Source organism: Belonocnema kinseyi, chromosome 2, assembly GCF_010883055.1.
Source record: "Belonocnema kinseyi isolate 2016_QV_RU_SX_M_011 chromosome 2, B_treatae_v1, whole genome shotgun sequence".
Classification (NCBI taxonomy): Eukaryota; Metazoa; Arthropoda; class Insecta; order Hymenoptera; family Cynipidae; genus Belonocnema; species Belonocnema kinseyi.
In genome coordinates, this window is record NC_046658.1 from 19,078,352 (window position 1) to 19,083,619 (window position 5,268).

General features: G+C 30.9%; 1 protein-coding gene across 2 annotated transcripts in view; it reads right to left on the bottom strand.

The window, feature by feature from the left end:
* Nucleotides 1-5,268, bottom strand: part of LOC117166900 (cullin-associated NEDD8-dissociated protein 1) — a 218,244-nt gene that overhangs the window by 68,835 nt on the left and 144,141 nt on the right. The window lies entirely within an intron of this gene.

Genomic DNA, 5,268 nt, shown 5'->3' on the forward strand with positions numbered 1-5,268 from the left:
TATCTCACGGTTGTGAGACGTGGTTGTGGCTGAAATTTTACCGCCATTTCGCTGGAAGCGGGTGCAATTTTTCAGATTAGCACCCGCTCCCGGCGAAATCCTTCGGTTATCCTTATGACAAATTTTTAATTATATATATATATATATATATATATATCAAAAATGTATGCTGACAGCTTCAGTTGAATCTTTTCTTTTATACTTCCTTTTTCTTTTGCTGTAGAGACCATTTTTGCTTAATTTGTTAAAAGAAATCTATTTTGATTTAAACACTGTACCAAGGATGTTTTCAAATATGGAAAATTTTTTAAAATGGATGGTTTAGATTATATCTTCTTCTATTTTTAAAATGTAAGAATCTGAATAGATTAGTTGAAAATCAACCTTCATTAAAAAAAAAGCATTTAAAAACTTTGATAATATTTTGAAATTGGTTACTTTTATATGTATTATATTAGTTTTTTGAGTACATTGACTTTTTTACTCTTTTTTCAGTCTTTGAAATCTTTTGAATTCCTTACGAATTCTTTAAAATATATTTTGAACATATTTGAAATATTTTGTGTTCGTATGAAGTCATTGAAATATAAAATCTTTGAAAATCTTGTATTATTTTAAAATCTTTATGATATTCTGAAGGAATCTTTCAAATATTAGTGAAATCTTTTATATTAATTTTAAATCAATAAAATAATTGAAATTTTTTTAATTAAAAAAAAATCGAATAGTTTCAAGTGTTTACAATGTTTTAAAATCCGGTTTATACCCTTTAAAAAGCTTTAAAATCCTTGAGATGTTTTTAAAGTCTTAGAATCTTTGGGAAATATTTTAAATCTGATGTACATGCCCTTTTCAAATCTTTAAAATCGTCATTAAATATCCGAAATCTTTATGAGATCTGTTACATCTAGTGTACGCTTCTTTTTAATTTTTAAAAATTCTAAAAATCTTTCTGAGATCTTTTGTAAGACTTGTAAAATCTTCCTTAAATCTCTGTTAGTGAAATCTTTTAAAATCTTCAAAAATGTTTTTGAATATTTGTGAAGTTTCTCCAATACTTTTAAATGTTTCAAAATATTTTAAAATGTTTAGAAATATATTTAAAATTTTTGAAATCTCAAAATATCCGTTATATGGCCATGCCTCATTCTAATTGTAAAACTGAATATACATAGAAATTTTCATTATTTTGAAGTTGAATAACACAAAAATCGTATACCTTAACTATATTCTGCTTCAACTATTCAATAACTTCAACTATATAATATTAATGTCTGTTCATTACAATCTATAAAATAAATGGTACAGTCTACAAAAAGTGCGTTGAAATCTCTTAATTTATTCTGCAATTAACAAAAGATAAATTATATATTGGTAAGTAAAAAACTGTTCAGTATCAAGATTTATTCCAAACGGGATGTTTCTTTGTTAATCTGCTAAAAGATTTAAATTACATTTCGAATTTCAGTGAAATAACTGTGCCCAAAGAACAAAAATTTAAGGTTCACGTGAAAAATTCCAGGTTTTCACGGACGCTTGACACCTTGCTTTATGGTGTTATTTAAAGGACAAGTGTTCTTTTGACCAGAATCTTCATTTGTCCACGAAAATCTATTTCTAGACTCGTGGAGCAATTTCATTCTCTTCTGTGGGACTGCTGTGTTCCCAACACGCGGGAATGGATCTGCTCGCACGGTTGGTACTATAGCTAACTTAAATGTGGTCTGGCCGCTGCACCAACCGGCGTGGTGGCGCTGCGTTGCCAATAAGAAGACACCTGTTTGCCCAAATTTTTTTCAGTGTACCATTATAAAATCACAATGAGAAATATCTCTACAAAATACTCACCAACCTTTCGGAATTCATACAGCACCCTTATCAAGGCAAAAAAAAATAATATAAAATAAAAATCAAAACTCAAAATAAAATAAAAATAAAAAAAAATAATATTAAAGTGAAAATAAAATTTGTGGCCAACAGGAACAGCACCACTGCCACGAATGCTCTCTCACTGACAACTGAGAATTAAGTGAAAGTTTAAAAGGCAAACCGGCCATAAACAAAACCTGACACAAAATGACCTCCAATCCAAGTCAGCTAAATTAAAATTTAGGACATTTAAATGAGATTATAATCCAACTTAAAACCCTTTTTTAACGACCAATAATCAAATTGATGATAATAATTCCTGAAAATAGAATCAAGAATCCAACGAGCAAATTTGGACAACCCTACCGACAGAAATCTCTGAGGTTTCGTACGTCACGTACAGGGCGGGCAGAGTTATTTACAGTAGTTGGCCGTCGCTAATCCGATTCTCCCTTTTTAAATTTCTCTTCAAATTATTAATAATTTTTTTTAATCTAATGAATTTTCTGATTTTACTTATTTATAATTATAACTTATATGCTAATATACCATTTTCTAGTTGAATTAAAAAATTTTGTCTTTTTTTCGTGTCTAATTCCATTTACGAGAAGCGTCGTATTAATTCCAATTTTAAGCACTTAAAAAAAGTTAGATGTTTGAAATCATCGAAATCCGTAGATTCCGAATTATTATGTTTTAGGCTGTTAAATATGAAATTAAAAAAAATCTACTTCTAAATTGTAATCCGAAAGCTTAACAAAGGACCCTTGAGTGTCGCCTACTCTATTGACATAGCCCCTCTGCTTGTTATTTACGATCGAATTCATATTTCAATTTCAGCCTCTCTGCTTTTTATTTATGATCATATTTATATTTTAATTCCGGAAAGGACATCTTTAAGCCTTTAAAACATTTAAAAGGACTACCTGGACCTTTGAATATATCTACCTGAGCTTCTCTGACCCTAGAGAACCTTTAGAACATACTCAGAGATTTCTTTCGGTGGGGAACCACCACAAAATGTTCCCACTGCAATCTGAAAAAAAGGAACATGCCCCCCCCCCTCTCTCTCCACCCCCTAAGAAGAAAAAAAAGAGAAAATTATTTGTTTTCAATTTGGACAAAAAATAAAAAGGAGGAAAGAAAAATGAGAAAGCAACCAACCAAATCTCCTAAATCCCCTTTGTTTTATTTTTATTTTATATCATTTTTTTTTGCCTTGATAAGCGTGCTGTATGAGTTCCGAAACGTTGGTGATTATTTTTTACAGATGTTTCTTATTGTGATTTGATAATGGTTGAAATAAAAAGGACGAAAGAAATAAAAAAGAGAAGGAAGGGGATTTGGCTGGTTGCCTTCTCATTTTTCTTTCCTCCTTTTTATTTTTTGTCCAAATTGAAAACGAATAATTTTCTCTCTTTTTTTCTTCTTTTTAGGGTAAGAGAGAGGGGGAGGATGTTCTTTTTTCAGATTGCAGTGGGAACATTTTGTGGCGGTTGTCCAAATTTGGTCGTTGGATTCTTGATTCTATTTTCAGGAATTATTATTATAAAGGTTTAGTAAACAATAGAATAAAGTTTTAGCATGCATCGTGCAGTCAAAGCGATTGCAGGTTCATTTGTTTACAATTAATCCATTTGTTTTGGTTGTATGTTTGTCTGCATGTTAGAAACCGTTCAAAAATCACTAAAAATGAAAAATATTAATTCTAAATAAATTTAATTCAAATTATTTGAAACAAATGTCAGAATAAGATGACATCTTCATAAAAAAAAGAATTTGAGCTTATTTGGTTAAAGCGGGTCGTTCATTAGCTATCACTCAAGGTGGAAAGTTGCACACAGCAATCGTACACGAAAGTTCATACATTAACACACAAACTGACAAATTGGAGCTACCATTCGTCAAAATGTTATGTTTATAGCTTTTTTACTTTTTGAAATATAGTAAACAGAAAAAACTTACATTCTATGTAAAAACTCAACCACTCATACAAGTACGTGCGGTCAAACATTTGATAAAGATTGCATTTTCCAGCTCCTGGTGTCAATTATGTTGAAATATGTTAAAGATTTGAAAATGTAGAAAGGTTATTAATAAATAAAACCGTGTTTTTTGTTAAAATAGGAAATCAGAATTGAAACAAATAATTTTTTTAATGTGATTTTAAGGACTTAGGCGCTACCGTATGTTAGATATAAAATCAGAAACCCAAGAAAGAAATACCAAGGCAGTTAAATATATGCAATCAGTGAACATTAAAAGTTTTTACAGCCTACGCCAAAGCCTTAATTTTTAAAATAGAAAGTAGCGATAAGATTTTCACGCTATTTCACCTCCTTACTCCTCAATAGTACCCAATGAAAACTAGATATAAATAAGTTGTTTCATAAGGAGCAGACAGTATTAAAGTGGTCCATAATAAGCGACTATTTACATTTTCACGGGCGGCTGGAAATTCGGATAGCCTAAGAAAAATAAAAATATGCATATTTTTTTTTGTAGTCACTTTTCTGCTCTCTAAAATGTTTTTAAGATTCTCGTCAAAGTAATGTTAAAGTAATGAAACTGTAGATCGAATCTAAATATTTACATGCGTGGCATTTGGCCACTAATCCACACTTTATTCATATTATTATTCCACTTTTCCACCTAGACACCTGTGCCCTAAAATTGTATAACTGGATATATTATTGTCCTGATAACCTACGGGCGAACGTAAAGTAAAATTATTAGTTTTTCCCCATTCTTCGAAACATTTTTTATTGTAAATATTTACCATTAAGGTTGTTATTCATCAGGTTTATTCTGAAAGTTTTGAAGTATTCTCTGTACCACTTCACACAAACTTAACTAAACCGTGCGATAAGTGTGAAAATATTACAATTTAGGTAGAATTCTTCTTGTTTCAGAATTATTACATAAAATTTCTAAAGTATAAAAACCTGACAAAATCCATTTTGACATTTCGGAGAACAACTAACTCAAAGATCTATTTTTTTTTTGCCTAGGCTATCCGGATTTCCAGTCAGCGGCGAAAATTTGAACAATTGTTTATTTTGGACCACTCTACACAGTATATTGGTTCGTTACAGTATTGCGTAAGCATTTCGTAGAGTACGAGTATTAGATCCTCGAGACTGCTTAGTATTTCTTACAGGATGTGGCGGGAGATACGTAAGATTTAGAATAATCTAGAAAAATTATTCTTTAATCTAGTCGCCATACTACTTCAAGTACAGCTGTCATCCTACCATAATAATATATGATGTGACAAGTGCGCAAAGTAGGAGATTCGGGAGGAGTGAGAAGGTTACCGCCTAAGCGAAGCGAGAATGACAATCACGCGAGTCGTGAATCACCTACGCAGGTGCAGGGGGGGGGGAGCAGATACATAAT